Raw genomic sequence first — 17,848 nt, forward strand, 5'->3', positions numbered from 1 at the left:
CCCAAAAACTGGACGTTTTCTGAACCTTGTTCATAACTCACGAATAAAACTCAAAACTGATCTCCCCTGTTACAATGGCCGTGGCCCGTGATAAATAGCCATCTCCACGTAACTGCTCCCCTAAAGGGGAAAAAAGAATTAACACCTAAACAAGTCGTGCAAGACTTGGACTAGAATAAGAAACAAAAATCCTAACCGATCACAACCGTAACTACTATTTAAGAAACTTCCTAATATAATATTCTTGCTAATTAGCATGCATGTATTTATCTAGCACGTAACGTGCGTTCCTTATTCCATGGGATTGAAACGAACATGCCTTTATCCATTGAGGGGGAGTTCTGAACATGGGAATGATCTTCTCTAGTTTCGGCTCCTGCCCTTGGTTTTCTTGTTCGAGGGTCAATCCATGCATGGGTCTGTGACTTCTTCGTCTCTGTTCTTTGCATGATACATCAAAAACATCAAGGCTGCCCCACACTTTCCTCCGCTTGCCATACATACGGTATTTGCGACTTTTGTTTCGGTCGTTTGGCTGGAACAATATAGGTTGACCTTGAACTCGACACAATACTAATTCCAGGGCCATATAAAAAACGCATTCGCCCATCAATGCCTCGATGTTTTTCAGTAGCATGCACCAAATTTGTTCGCCCAAGTTCCGCTTTGCTTGTCATCTCTTTAGTTGGTTTGACTTGAGTGGCGACGACATTTGAAGATACACCGGGTATTACATTGGTCATATCATTGTCTTGGTCATCGTCCACACCCATACCTGTACCCACTCTTCCCATATGAAAAGCCCCAAGGACCCCCGCAAACCCCCTGCTCGACCCACACCCGTCAAATTTCGGACTTGCTTCCGCTCATGCACAGCTCAGCCATGCCGTGGCCCCTTTTGCCCTCATGTTTTCGCAGAAAAAGTGACTGCCGTCCAAAAAAATTATGAACCATTTTGCAAACGAAAAAATAAACATATTCAATTAGAAGCTTCCACTAGGATGGATTGTGATGTTATATTTTATATTAATTCCTTGAACTGAGGTGTTAAGTAAGAATTTCATAGGACTTTAGGATCCTCGGTCGTTTGTTATCTATTATTGTCGTAAGGTGAAGGCATTATCTCTGCCATTGATCATAACAGAACCAAAAGTCTTGGAATTTACAAATTGGCAATAGATGTAAATTGAGTATCTCCTGATCTAAAGCAAAAGGTTTTTTTGGAAAAGGATCTAAAGCAAAAGTAACTCCACATTAGTTCAAGCCCTTTTCTTGGACTTTTAAATTGCCAATCTGCTCTGATATTATTTTTGCGTGAGCACTTCATTTTTTTTGCCTGAGCACTTTATTTTAGTATATCCACGCATCAAGGGTGAAAATTCTGCACAAATAACTCCACACCTTCCTAGGCACTCTCTTCCTTCCTAGTGGCAACTTCAAATTATTCAAACCCAAGACAAACTTGTTGGGATAAGTTGGACCTTCTTAAGAAAAAATATAAAAAGAGGTTGACAAAATTAGATGGCTAACCTGCACTAGCTCTAATGGAAACAATCAAACTTATAATTGGCCCTCTATAATGACAAAACCCATGTGAAAGTCCCTGTATCCATCTCTAGTGGCCTACTTCCTCCATCCACATATACAGGGCTTAATATGTTTTCGAAGGTAGTCTTTGACCAATGATAAACTTATTCGAGTTTGGTATCATATTTGGCAATAACCAATTGGGAACACCACCCCCCCTTCCCCCCTGGGTGGCGACATTCACCTTGTATCCTCATCTTTACCGGAACACTGCCATCGCTTCCGCCTCCTTACCTTGTTGCCCCTTCCACCTCCATGCGTAGTGCAGCCATCTTCGAACCTGAGTGTATCTCCTTCCTCTCTCACCGGCCACTGGCACAAGGGTCGACATGATGACATTGTCAACCACTTCTACAGTTGCGACCACTATACTTTCCTGAATTTGTGTCGACGACTTCTCTCGGATTAGACCGGGACCATACTTGGCCAAGCTAGGGCTTACAGCATCTTCAGCCACGACGAGCAAATTTCATCCATCAAACGCTCGCGGACACGCCTGGTTAGTGACCGGGCGTGTCCGTTTTGAACCCCTATTTATTTGTCCGTGCAGCCACACTCCTTATTTTTCTTCTCATATGTCCGGTCACTTGCACGTGATTGGCGGAGATGAAGAGGGAGAAATAAAAGAATGAATAAAGAAAGAGAAAAGGTGGTCCAGGTGGGGTCGCGTCCTATGTGGCGGAATGTCCGGGCGCGTCCGCAAGTCCTCATATCCTTCCCATATTTTTGAAATGGATATGAGAGTTCGCGGACAGCCTGGGCATACAGGGATGATACGAGGAGTCCGATTGGGTCACGTTTTTTCTTCTCTCTCCTGTCCGGTTACTGATCGGGCGCATCTGCGGGCATATGCGGGATGGTTTGAGGTGTTCGGCTGTAGATGCTCTTTTACTTATGGAAAAAAATGTGATTATCTATCACATCCTAGCATCTCTACAACTACTCTAGAAAAGGGAGCCCCCTGGTTGAATCGAGCTTGAGTACGATGTGTCAACGGGTGTTTGGCCTTTTGCAGACCGCCTTGTTCAATCTTCCAGACAGGGCCATTAGCATGTGAGACAAACATGTCACTGTAACATCAACAAAGTACGCTAACCTCTTGTGTGGTAATACGGCATCATTCGGTCCATGAAAACTCAACAAAATAAGAAGGAACAAAGGAAGACGCTACAAAGAAAACGGCACGGCAAGATGCACGTTTGCTTCTTAGCTATTTTTTTAACAATACATTTTTTTATTAATTTATAGAAATAATACATGGTTTAGATATTTTTCACAAATAATACGGCGTTTGCTTGCGGCAAAACGACTGGACCTAATCGTCTTACCTGTAGATGATTAGTGTCCAGTCGTCTCACAACAAGTCGTCCTCTCTGAAGATGATTAGTTCCAGTCGTCTTCCCTGAAGAGGATTAGTTTCAGTCGTCTTTCCTGAAGATGATTGGAATTAATCATCTTACTCGTGGCTAATTAGTTCCGGTCGGCTTACCCTAACACGATAGCTGCATGCAAGCAAAATTGTGAGCTAATGAAACTGTATTTCGTCCCATAATTGTCTCAGCACCCTCGCTTGAGCCTGGCCTAATTATCCACAACACTTTTTTCATAACCGGGTTCCCAGGAACCCTTTCCCGCCAAAACCTGCCTTTCTCGCCATCTTCTTTCCCGCCAAACCTGCCTTTCCCGCAATCTTCTTTCCCGCCAACCCTTCTGTTCCCGCCATCGTCTTTCCCGCCAACCCTTATGTTCCCGTCAACTTCTTTCCCGCCACCACTTCTCTTCCCGCCATTTTCTTTCCTGCCATATTTCTCTTCTCGACTTATACCCCCCCTCCCACATACAGAAAGGTGTTGGGGAACGTAGCAGAAATTTAAAATTTTCTACGCATCACCAAGATCAATCTATGGAGTCATCTAGCAACGAAGGAGAGGGGAGTGCATCTACATACCCTTGTAGATCGCGAGCGAAAGCGTTCAAGAGAACGGGATTGATGGAGTCGTACTCGTCGTGATCTAAATAACCGATGATCGTAGCGCCGAACGGACGGCACCTCCGCGTTCAACACACTTACGGTTGGGAGAGACGTCTCCTCCTTCTTGATCCAGCAAGGGAAGGAGAGGTTGATGGAGATCCAGCAGCACGACGGCGTGGTGGTGGAAGTAGCGGGATCCCGGCAAGGCTTCGCCAAGCGCAAGCGGGGAGGAAGAGGAGTCAGGGGAGGGAGGGAGGCGCCAGGGCTTCAGGTGCGGCTGCCCTCCCTCCCCTCCACTATATATAGGGGCCTAGGGGGGCGCCGGCCCCTTTTAGATCCCATCTAGGGAGGGGGGCGGCAGCCCTAGGGGTGGCTTGGCCTCCAAGCCAAGTGGAGGCGCCCCCACCCCTTAGGGTTTCCACCCTAGACGCATGGGAGGGCCAAGGGGGGGCGCACCAGCCCACCAGGGGCTGGTTCCCACGCCCCTTCAGCCCATGGAGCCCTTCAGGATAGGTGGCCCCACCCGGTGGACCCCCGGGACCCTTTCGGTGGTCCCGATACAATACCGATGACTCCCGAAACTCTCCCGGTGGCCGAAACTGGACTTCCTATATATAAATCTTTACCTCCGGACCATTCCGGAACTTCTCGTGACGCCCGGGATCTCATCCGGGACTCCGAAGAACTTTCGGTTAACCGCATACTAATATCTCTACAACTCTAGCGTCACCGAACCTTAAGTGTGTAGACCCTATGGGTTCGGAAACCATGCAGACATGACCGAGACAACTCTCCGGCCAATAACCAACAGCGGGATCTGGATACCCATGTTGGCTCCCACATGTTCCATGATGATCTCATCGGATGAACCACGATGTCGAGGATTCAATCAATCCCGTATTCAATTCCCTTTGTCTATCGGTACGATACTTGCCCGAGATTCGATCGTCGATATCCCGATACCTCGTTCAATCTCGTTACCGGCAAGTCTCTTTACTCGTTCTGTAACACATCATCCCGTGATCAACTCCTTGGTCACATTGTGCACATTATGATGATGTCCTACCGAGTGGGCCCAGAGATACCTCTCCGTTACATGGAGTGACAAATCCCAGTCTCGATTCGTGCCAACCCAACAGACACTTTCGGAGATACCCGCAGTGCACCTTTATAGCCACCGAGTTACGTTGTGACGTTTGGCACACTCAAAGCATTCCTACGGTATCCGGGAGTTGCACAATCTCATGGTCTAAGGAAATGATACTTGACATTAGAAAAGCTTTAGCATACGAACTACACGATCTTGTGCTAGGCTTAGGATTGGGTCTTGTCCATCACATCATTCTCCTAATGATGTGATCCCGTTATCAAATGACATCCAATGTCCATGGTCAGGAAACCGTAACCATCTATTGATCAACGAGCTAGTTAACTAGAGGCTTACTAGGGACATGGTGTTGTCTATGTATCCACACATGTATCTGAGTTTCCTTTCAATACAATTCTAGCATGGATATAAACTATTATCATGAACAAGGAAATATAATAATAACTAATTTATTATTGCCTCTAGGGCATATTTCCAACAGTCTCCCACTTGCACTAGAGTCAATAATCCAGTTCACATCGCTATGTGATCGACACTCAAGGTCACATCCCCATGTGACTAACACCCAAAGAGTTTACTAGAGTCAATAATCTAGTTCACATTACCATGTGATTAACACTCAATAAGTTCTGGGTTTGATCATGTTATGCTTGTGAGAGATGTTATAGTCAACGGGTCTAAACCTTTCAGATCCGTGTGTGCTTTACAAATCTCTATGTCATCTTGTAGATGTAGCTACCACGCTTTATTTGGAGCTATTCCAGATAACTGTTCTACTATATGAATCCGGTTTACTACTCAGAATCATCCAGATTAGTGTCAAAGATTGCATCGGCGTAACCCTTTACGACGAACTCTTTTACCACCTCCATAATCGAGAAAATTCCTTAGTCCACTAGTTACTAAGGATAACCTTGACCGTTGTCCTGTGATCCATTCCTAGATCACACTTGTACCCCTTGACTGACTCATGGCTTGGCACACTTCAGGTGCGGTACACAACATAGCATACTTTAGAGCCTACGTCTAAAGCATAGGGGACGACCTTCGTCCTTTCTCTCTATTCTGCCGTGGTCAGGTCTTGAGTCTTACTCAATACTCATACCTTATAACACAACCAAGAACTCCTTCTTTGTCGATCTATTTTTGAGTTCCTTCAAAATCTTGTCATGGTATGTGTTCGTTTGAAAGTACTATTAAGCGATTTTGATCTATCCTTATACATCTTGATGCTCAATGTTCAAGTAGCTTAATCCATGTTTTCCATTGAAAAACACTTTTCAAATAACCCTATATGCTTTCCAGAAACTCTACATCATTTCTGATCAACAATAGTCAACAACATATACTCATCAGAAATTCTATAGTGCTCCCACTCACTTCTTTGGAAATACAAGTTTCTCATAAACTTTGTATGAACCCAAAATCTTTGATCATCTCATCAAAGCGTACATTCCAACTCCGAGATGCTTACTCCAATACTTAGAAGGGTTGCTGGAGCTTTGCATACTTGTTAGCATCTTTCAGGATTGTCAAAAAAACTTCTGGTTTTATCACATACAACCTTTCCTCAAGAAAATCGTCGAGGAAACGATGTTTTGACATCCTATCTGCAAGATTTCATAAATAATGCAGTAATTGCTAATATAATTCCAACAGACTCTTAGCATTGCTACGAGTGAGAAAGTCTCGTCGTAGTCAACTTCTTGAACTTGTCAGAAAACATCTTAACGACAAGTCGAGCTTTCTTAATGGGGATACTTACCATCATTGTTCATTTTCCTTTTAAAATCCATATGTACCCAACAGCCTTACGACCATCAAGTAGTTCTTTCAAAGTCTACACTTTGTTTTCATACATGGATCCTCTCTCGGATTTTATGGCGTCGAGCCAATTTTCGGAATCCGGGCCCACCACCGCTTCTCCATAGCTCGTAGGTTCATTGTTGTCTAGCAACATGACTTCCAAGACAGGATTACGTACCACTCTGAAGTAGTACGTATCCTTGTCGTCCTACAAGGTTTGGTAGTGACTTGATCCGAAGTTTCATGATTACTATCATAAGCTTCCACTTAAATTGGTGTAGGTGCCATAGGAACAACTCCCTGTGCCCTGCTACACACTAGTTGAAGTGACGGTTCAATAACCTCATCAAGTCTCCACCATCCTCCCACTCAATTCTTTCGAGAGAAACTTTTCCTCGAGAAAGGACCCGATTCTAGAAACAATCCCTATTGCTTTCGGATCTGAGACAGGAGGTATACCCAACTGTTTTGGGTGTCCTATGAAGATGCATTTATCCGCTTTGGGTTCGAGCTTATCAGCCTGAAACTTTTTCACATAAGTGCCGCAGCCCCAAACCTTTTAAGAAACGACAGCTTAGGTTTCTCTGAACCATAGTTCATACGGTGTTGACTCAAACGGAATTGCGTGGTGCCCTATTTAAAGTGAATGTGGTTGTCTCTAATGCCTAACCCATAAACTATAGTGGTAATTCGATAAGAGACATCATGGTATGCACCATATCCAATAGGGTGCAGTTATGATGTTCGGACACACCATCACACTATGGTGTTCCAGGCGGTATTAGTTGTGAAACAATTTCCACAATGTCTTAACTATGTGCCAAACTCGTAATTCAGATATTCATCTCTATGATCACATCATAGATATTTTTATCCTCTTGTCACGACGATCTTTCAACTTCACCCTGAAATTACTTGAACCTTTCAATAATTCGGACTCATGATTCATCAAGTAAATATACTTAGCATCTACTCAAATCATCTATGAAGTAAGAACACAACGATATCCACTACATGCCTCAGCACTCATTGGACTGCACACATCAAGATGCATTACTTCCAACAAGTTGCTTTCTTGTTCCATCTTACTGAAAATGAGGCCTTTCAGTCATCTTGCCCATGCGGTATGATTTGCATGTCTCAAGTGATTCAAAATCAAGTGAGCCCAAACGATCCATCTGTATGGAGTTTCTTCATGCATATATACCAATAGGCATGGTTCGCATGTCTCAAGTGATTCAAAATCAAGCGAGTCCAAAAATCCATCAACATGGAGCTTCTTCATGCGTTTTATACCATTATGACTCAAATTGCAGTGCCACAAGTATGTGGTACTATCATTACTATCTTATATCTTTTGGCATGAACATGTGTATCACTACGGTCGGGATTCAATAAACCATTCATTTTAGGTGCAAGACCATTGAAGGTATTATTCAAATAAACAGAGTAACCATTATTCTCCTTAAATGAATAACCGTATTGCGATAAACATAATCCAATCATGTCTATGCTCAATGCAAACATTAAATAACAATTATTTAGGTTTAACACCAATCCCGATGGTAGACGGAGCGTGCGATGCTTGATCACATCAACCTTGGAAACACTTCCAACACATATCATCGTCTCACCTTTGGCTAGTCTCAATTTATTCTGTAGCCTTTTATTTCGAGTTACCAACACTTAGCAACCGAACCGGTATCTAATACCCTGCTGCTACTAGGAGTACTAGTAAAGTACACATTTAATATAATGTATGTCCAATACATACTTCTGTCAACCTTGCCAGCCTTCTCATCTACCAAGTATCTAGGGTGGTTCTGCTTCAGTGACCGTTCCCCTTATTACAGAAGCACTTAGTCTCGGGCTTGGGTTCAACTTTGGGTTTCTTCACTAGAGCAGCAACTGATTTGTTGTTTCATGAAGTATCCCTTTCTTGCCCTTGCCCTTCTTGAAACTAGTGGTTTTACTAACCATCAACAATTGATGCTCCTATTTGATTTCTACTTTCGCGGTGTCGCGAATAGCTCAAGGATCATCATATCTATCCCTGATATGTTATAGTTCATCACGAAGCTCTAGTAGCTTGGTGGCAGTGACTTTGGAGAACCATCACTATCTCATCTGGAAGATCAACTCCCACTCGATTCAAGCGATTGTAGTACTCATACAACCTGAGCACATGCTCAACGATTGAGCTTTTCTCCTTAGTTTGCAGGCTTAGGAAACTTGTCAGGGGTCTCATACCTCTTGACGTGGGCACTAGCCTGAAATCCCAATTTCAGTCCTTGGAACATCTCATATGTTCTGCGATGTTTCAAAAACATTTTTGGTGCCTCAATTCTAAACCATTTAGCATTACGCACTGAACTATCATGTAGTCATCAAAACGTGTATGTCAGATGTTCGCAACATCCACAACCGATGCTCGAGGTTCAACTCACTGAGCGGTGCATTAAGGACATAATCCTTCTGCGCAGCAATGAGGACAATCCTCAGTTTACGGACCCAGTCCGCATAATTGCTACTATCAACTTTCAACTAAATTTTCTCTAGGAACATATCTAAAACAGTAGAACTAAAGCGTAAGCTACGACATAATTTAAAAAGTCCTTTTGACTATGTTCATGATAATTAAGTTCATCTGATAATTTAATGAACTCCCACTCAGATAGACATCCCTCTAGTCATCTAAGTGATACATGATCCGAGTCAACTAGGCCGTGTCCGATTATCACGTGAGACGGACTACTCATCATCAGTGAACATCTTCATGTTGATCGTATCTTCTATACGACTCATGTTCGACCTTTCGGTCTTCCGTATTCCGAGGTCATGTCTGTACATGCTAGACTCGTCAAGTCAACCTAAGTGTATTGCGTGTGTAAATCTGGCTTACACCCGTTGTATTCGAACGTTAGAATCTATCACACCCGATCATCACGTGGTGCTTCGAAACAACGAACCTTCGCAACGGTGCATAGTTAGGGGGAACACTTTCTTGAAATTATTGCGAGGGATCATCTTATTTAAGCTACCGCCGTTCTAAGCAAATAAGATGTAAAACATGATAAACATCACATGCAATCAAATAGTGACATGATATGGCCAATATCATTTTTGCTCCTTTTGATCTCCATCTTCGGGGTGCCATGATCATCATCGTCACCGGCATGACACCATGATCTCCATCATCGTGTCTTCATGAAGTTGTCTCGTCATCTATTACTTCTACTACTATGGCTAACGGTTTAGCAATAAAGTAAAGTAATTACATGACGTTTATGTTGACACCCAGGTCATAAATAAATTAAGACAACTCCTATGGCTCCTGCCGGTTGTCATACTCATCGACATGCAAGTCGTGATTCCTATTACAAGAACATGATCAATCTCATACATCACATATATCATTCATCACATCCTTTTGGCCATATCACATCACACGGCATATACTGCAAAAACAAGTTAGACGTCCTCTAATTGTTGTTGCAATTTTTTTACGTGGTTGCTATAGGTTTCTTAGCAAGAACGTTTCTTACCTACGCCAAAACCACAACGTGATATGCCAATTTCTATTTACCCTTCATAAGGACCCTTTTCATCGAATCCGATCCGACTAAAATGGGAGAGACAGACACCCGCTAGCCACCTTATACAACTAGTGCATGTCAGTCGGTGGAACCTGTCTCACGTAAGAGTACGTGTAAGGTCGGTCCGGGCCGCTTTATCCCACGATGCCGCCGAATCAAGATAAGACTAGTAATGGCAAGTAAATTGACAAAATCGACGCCCACAACAACTTGTGTTCTACTCGTGCATAGAAACTACGCATAGACCTAGCTCATGATACCACTGTTGGGGAACGTAGCAGAAATTTAAAATTTTCTATGCATCACCAAGATCAATCTATGGAGTCATCTAGAAACGAGGGAGAGGGGAGTGCATCTACATACCCTTGTAGATCGCGAGCGGAAGCGTTCAAGAGAACGGGGGTTGATGGAGTCGTACTCGTCGTGATCCAAATCACCGATGATCCTAGCGCCGGACGGACGGCACCTCCGCGTTCAACACACGTACGGTTGGGAGAGACGTCTCCTCCTTCTTGATCCAGCAAGGGAAGGAGAAGTTGATGGAGATCCGATAGCACGACGGCGTGGTGGTGGAAGTAGCGGGATCCCGGCAGGGCTTCGCCAAGCGCAAGCGGGGAGGAAGAGGTGTCAGGGGAGGGAGGGAGGCGCCAGGGCTTCAGGTGCGGCTGCCCTCCCTCCCCTCCACTATATATAGGGGCCTAGGGGGGCGCCGGCCCCTTGTAGATCCCATCTAGGGAGGGGGCGGCAGCCCTAGGGGTGGCTTGGCCTCCAAGCCAAGTGGAGGCGCCCCCACCCCTTAGGGTTTCCACCCTAGGCGCATGGGAGGCACAAGGGGGGGCGCACCAGCCCACCAGGGGCTGGTTCCCATGCCCCTTCAGCCCATGGGGCCCTTCGGGATAGGTGGCCCCACCCGGTGGACCCCCGGGACCCTTCTGGTGGTCCCGGTACAATACCGATGACTCCCGAAACTCTCCCGGTGGCCGAAACTGGACTTCCTATATATAAATCTTTACCTCCGGACCATTCCGGAACTCCTCGTGACGTCCGGGATCTCATCCGGGACTCTGAACAACTTTCGGTTAACCGCACACTAATATCTCTACAACTCTAGCGTCACCGAACCTTAAGTGTGTAGACCCTACGGGTTCGGAAACCATGCAGACATGACCGAGACAACTCTCCGGCTGATAACCAACAGCGGGATCTGGATACCCATGTTGGCTCCCACATGTTCCACAATGATCTCATCGGATGAACCATGATGTCGAGGATTCAATCAATCCCGTATTCAATTCCCTTTGTCTATCGGTACGATACTTGCCCGAGATTCGATCGTCGGTATCCCGATACCTCGTTCAATCTCGTTACCGGCAAGTCTCTTTAATCGTTCTGTAACACATCATCCCATGATCAACTCCTTGGTCACATTATGCACATTATGATGATGTCCTACCGAGTGGGCCCAGAGATACCTCTCCGTTACATGGAGTGACAAATCCCAGTCTCGATTCGTGCCAACCCAACAGACACTTTCGGAGATACCCACAGTGCACCTTTATAGCCACCCAATTACGTTGTGACGTTTGGCACACCCAAAGCATTCCTACGGTATCCGGGAGTTGCACAATCTCATGGTCTAAGGAAATGATACTTGACATTAGAAAAGCTTTAGCATACGAACTACACGATCTTGTGCTAGGCTTAGGATTGGGTCTTGTCCATCACATCATTCTCCTAATGATGTGATCCCGTTATCAAACGACATCCAATGTCCATGGTCAGGAAACTGTAACCATCTATTGATCAACGAGCTAGTCAACTAGAGGCTTACTAGGGACATGGTGTTGTCTATGTATCGACACATGTATCTGAGTTTCCTTTCAATACAATTCTAGCATGGATAATAAACTATTATCATGAACAAGGAAATATAATAATAACTAATTTATTATTGCCTCTAGGGCATATTTCCAACAAAAGGTTGGTAAGTAGTGCATTGTAGTCTCGTCAAGATGTCCCATTATCCTTTCGATCGTAGTTTCCACCCGGGTATGTCGAAATGTCTTCTGAGGTTAGCCAGCAATTTCAAGATAGACAATATGATAGTTCAATGGGACGGACTTATCAGTAGTGACACCATACTGAATGAGTTGGCCCATGCATTAAGTAGGTGCGGGTGGCCTGCAAGGACCTTTCAGGAGATACAAAAAGAACTTCTCAGGTTGCATGTAAGGTGGAAGAAGCAACATCATAAGAGTGCAACTTTTCTAAAGACAGCAGCAGAGCATGCTTTTTTATGGAATGACGAAAGCGAAGATGAAGACAATATCTTCATGCCGAGCAGCAAGGCCAAGACACCCGCATCGTTGAAGGGCAAGAGTGCCTCATCGTCGAAGGGCAAGGGTGCCTCATCGTTGAAGGACAAGAGTGCTGCATCAACGGATGATGATGTAGTTTGTATGTTGTATTATCTAAGCAAAGTCGTACTGTTTAATTTCGATGTACTTGTATCGTAATTGTCTCTAGTAGTCTCTCCTGAAATGTAACTTGATTAACAATGCGAATGAATAGAAATATGTCTCTCACATACATAGGTAGAATATATCTCTCGCACACATAGATAGATATATGTCTGTCGCATAGATAGGTAGAATATGTCCCTCGCATACAAAATATTACTGGAGCAAATAACATCTACAAGAGAAAATGTCTGTAAAATTATACCCTTGAAGTGTGCAAAGCAACGACGACGAACGGCGGCCTTCAATCACCGGAGCCGGAGCTTCACCTCCACCACAGTGCCGCAGCTTCACCTCCACCTCCAGCACCAACAGAACATCCACCACCTCCACCAATATGCTCACCACCACCTCCACCAAAATGCTCACCACGACCACCACGAGCTACCCCATCACTAGATCGAGGTCTCCCTTGCCTCCCCCGGCTATCTACAACGTATCTACGGCGGCAAATCAGAAGAAAAAACGGCTCAATTTGATGTACAAATGGGTTAGTTTTTGGGTGGGAAAGAGAAGAAAGGAAGAACAACAAAGAACAAAGGAAGAGGAGGATAAGTGAACGAGGAGGAAGAGAAGCGGGGCGACGCGCGGGGCTGGCACCCTGTCGTCCAACAGGTGGGCGATCGTCCAAAGGGAGGACGATAGGCCCGTGTCGGCTGGGCCCCGGGCACCGACATCCCATGCCGGGACGAGGGGGGACGGTGCGACGTGGTCGGGCCAATCGTCGGGTGCCACATGGAAGACCGGCCACCTGTCGTCCTCCGATAGGCCGACATGGTCCAGTCGTCCAGCAGTAGGCCGACGGGGTCCACTCGTCCTCCGGCGAGACGAGGCCATATTATTTTTAGAAAATAAAAGTTTGGCGTATTATTTGTGTATAAATTAATAAAAATGCATTATTTAAAAAAATTGCTGCTTCTTAGTTCTATGTACATCACTGATCGTACTACCCTGCAGTTAGCATCCAAACACGTCACTTAAGGACTTTTTGGCCCGTGTGGAGTTTTTGTACTATTGTAAGTGTAGTGATTTTACTTGACACATTTCAATATGTTAATGATATATAGTTTGGCTTGCCCGATCATGCATTAACATATTCCCTATTTTTCACTCAAGGGTCATACCATGTTACCGTATGGGTATTATTGGACCAGGCAAAAACCCTTTGAGATTCTTAGTAATCTTCCACATAAAATGAATTCAATATTCTTACTAAAAACTAATTTTAAATATAAATTGGGATTTGGCAAAATAATTTTCCATATAAAATTAATTATGAAAAGTATTTTTTGAAAGTTAAATTGATAGAGCATTTAATAAATATATAATTCTATAATTCGACACCTAATTCTAAACTTATTCTTTATTAAATCATCTAAAATTTGTATAAGCACTTTGACTCGAAAATAAAGAAAAGTTCCCTTGCATGTTTCTTATATCCGAGAATGGATTGCTCAACTAGCTAGCACAAAATGAAACGATCATCTCTCATTTCATCCCCTTCCCTTTTGAGCAAAGAAGGGTTTTGGAGCACTCAGAACATATTATATAGACCTTGCAATACATTTCACATCAAGACCCCAACAAAAGAAATTACATAATATTACCAACTTCTACAAAGATGACCCTATACATAAAAAAACAGTTGGGTTTAGCACACATCATGATCGAATTCAACCACGACAACATCGAGGACGAAACCACTCAAGTTTGTCGTGATCTCCAGCACTTTGCCTCCAACATCCAAGCTCACCCGTAAAGGAAGCCATAGATTCCAACCAAAACCCGATGTGCCTTCCGTTTGGCGTCCAACACGGGAGGGATGAAAAAGGCCGCTCTTTGGCTAGAGAAATCGATGATGTGGTGGTGAATGTTGGTCGCCAACCTCTGTCACAGGCATCATTACCCTACCGCGAGCACCATCGAGGATGAGCTCCAAACCTATTTGTAGTATGCAACTTCTCACTCCCCTCGTCTTCCTGTCCAGCCTCACGGTGTCCTTCGTAGCAGAAGGTGAGCATAGGATTCTCATGCAAATCCAGGAACGATAGAATCCCATAGCCCAACATAAAGGATAGCCCATGGAGAAGGCCTCAGATCCGCCTAACCCTTCTTCTTTGGTGGCCACCGCTCTAGCCACCATGACAACACCCGTGACAACATCAGGGATGAAACCACTTGGGTCACTAAGCACTTTGCCTCCAACATCCAAGCACACCGGAAAAGGAAGCCAAGGAATTTGAGCAGACATGACCTACCTTTTGTTTTGCATCCCATGAGCGAGTTGATGGAAGCCATGTACTAGAGAGGGAAGCCGGCTTTGTCTGAGCTCAAGCATTTGGCTGTTTTGCAACGGAGGTCGGTGTACCTTGATGCAGCCCCCAAGGTTGTTTGAAGGATCTTCGGATGCAACACCTAAACCGGCCCAAACATTATGATGCAACCCACGAGTCAGGTAAATAGGAGGATCTCTTTAGACTCCGCCTCAAAACCTACCGCGGGAGAGTCAATATGTTCATATGAAAAAAAAAGTTGCGAAAAGGATGTGCGAGAATCACCTTTATTCATAACTTTGCATGATCGAGCTAATGGGTGATCACGAACGCAAAATTGAAAATGTTTCAAATGAAATAAAAGACTAAGGTTGGGATCGACGCAACTGGGTTGTCATTTTGCTCGTGGCGTCTTTCCGGCCTTTGCGGGGCCGGTTGACGTCTCCCCCTTTGGGCCTCTAACCGGTTGCATCCGGTGTTATTAATATATTCTTGAGAGTTATTAATATATTAATGAATAATTTTCCCTCTCACAGACGGGTTCATTTGAAGAAAAAAAATACGCGAACTCTCCCGGGGCTTCAACTTGGAAGCTTAATAACTTAATATATTTAGAGACTAGTAGTAGTCAATCGGTCATGGACGGAGTACAAAATGGGTGTGCAACTTCTTTCTTTGTGAAAAATGGATGTACATCTTTAATTTTGTCTCTCTCTTTTAACATGCTAGTTCATTCTAATTAATCGGGATTATACTAATTTTGAGATATGCATACCCATTTGTAATAAACCTGGCTCCGCCACTCCTAGTAATCTAGTACTGCATCAAAAACTATGCATCACACACTGAACCGTACATGAAAAGACCTAGTGCCCCGGGAGGTTAAAACACGCGGGGTTAGGGTTAGCCACGTGAACACGAGACGACGGGTACCTTTGCGTGTCGCTGCTGCTGGTTTCCTCTTCCTTCACTGGCTGCTCCGGCAGCAAGAGGAAAGGGGAACCTTGGATTTGTGCGTCAGATGCTCTCAGTAGGGTTAGGGTTGAGAGAGTCACTGTCGAGGTCGTCGCGACGACGCGTCTGAACAAATTTGCTCGGGCTCCGTTCGCGGTCAGGCGGGGCTCTTGCCTTCGTCTAGGAGTCAGCGGGGTGGGGATCCCCGGATCTTATCGAGGTCGCGGGCTATGGTGTCTGGAGGTCGACCGGCATGTGGGGGGGTTGGTCCTCAAATGGGTGGTGGTTGTGTAGAGACGAAGATTCTTCTTCCTCCTCACCGGTATGATTTTTGTTGTTGTTGTTCTTCCTACTTCTTTGTGTTGTTGCTGGATGATGTCTTGCTTTGCCCATATGGTTTGCTTGGCCGTGGCGTCGGGGTCCTAATTCTATTTCATCTGGAATGGACACATATAACGGTACTTAGAGCCACAAATGGCGAAGACTGGTGCAGGTGTGTTGGATGCATAAGTGTATCCTTGCCTTTTTGACACAAGAGCATAGAAAAGAGGGAGCAGCGTGACAACGATTATGCCATGATTGAAAATGATAACCTGTTTGGGTACAGTTGCATATTTCAGCGTTGCGGGAGTCTTCTCGCAAGGTTTAGGAATGCTGACAGAGAGCTATGAAGATATTCGAGTTTTACTAGTTGTGTTTTTTTTTTGCGGGGTTACTAGTTGTGTTATGGTGGTTTATGTTTTTCTGGTTCAGTACGTGTGTGTGTTAGGTGTGTTTATACGAGTTAAAGACTTTGTAGTATTATTTATGATTTGAATATAAGCACTTTAAAGAAAAAGACCATTCGAGACGGGTGGTATGGCTGGGCAACTATCTCGTCGATGGAAAAATCGCCCAAATCAACGCGAGCGCGGCGCGTTCTGACCGTTGCACACACGGGGCTCGAGGCGCCAAAGCAAGTGTCCGTTGGTTCGTCGTGGCCTCTCTCGTCTCTCTTTCACTTGCCGTAAAGTTAGTACGTATAAATTTTAGAACGGAAGGAGTACTAGCCTATACGCCTATACGGGCATGTGATGTCTACTACTACCTTAATTGCACAGCACCGTGGTCTGCTCTGCAGTCTGCACCTCCGGAGAAGGAGAGGACGAAAAGTGGAGCTGGCACATCATTCACAGCTCGCTCTCTTTGGCCTCCACAAGGACGGAGTGTGCCCTTTTGTTTAAAATTTCGGTTTGATTTGTGTAAAATGGACAACACATTAGAGCAACTTCAACGGGTCGATCCAAACGGACGGTGCTTTTGTCCTTTGTTTGTCCGTTTGGATTGGTCCGGCGGACACAAACGTCTGGCGCTGTGTTTGGGTCGGCGAGAGCGCGTAACGCTGGTCCGATCCATTTAATCGGCGTGCCAAAAAAGAATTTAAAAATATTTTAAAAATAAATACATGCATTTAATTAAACATAAAAGCCGGTCACAAAGGCCGGCGAAAGTCCATATTATATTAATTAATATAAAAACACTAAAAACTAGACGACGCGCTGCCCTAGGCGTCCTCGGCGGCGGCGGCGTCTGCATCGGGGCCGGTGAGGTCGATCAGCGTCAGCGCAAGGCCGGCCAAGGGGAATGCCGTGTTCCAGAGGGCGGCGATGTCGGGCTGCGCCGCCGTTGCCTGGGCCTGGCGCACCTCCTCTTCGGTCTCGCGCTCGAGCATCTGCAGGCGCTCGCCCTCCCGGCGCTCGCCCTTCCGGCGCTCCTCGGCCAGCCGAACGCGACACTAGTGGTCGAGGTAGGGCGCCTCCTGCTTCTTCGTCACCCTGAGCCAGATCGGCGGAGCGCTGACCCACTCGCGCACCACTCCGGTTCAGGAGTAGCGCTCGAGGTAGGCCGACTCCTCCGGCTCGGCTTTGGGCGGGGACGACGGGTTCACCGGCGGCACGACGCAGTCGCCCACCGCGGAGAGGGCCATGGCCTCCGCCATGGCAGTCTGGAAAGCCGCCTCATCCGCCTCCCTCCACCGCTTCTCCTCCCCGCTC

This window comes from Triticum urartu, chromosome 1A (assembly GCF_056163025.1).
Source record: "Triticum urartu cultivar PI428250 chromosome 1A, HENAU_Tu73, whole genome shotgun sequence".
Lineage (NCBI taxonomy): Eukaryota > Viridiplantae > Streptophyta > Magnoliopsida > Poales > Poaceae > Triticum > Triticum urartu.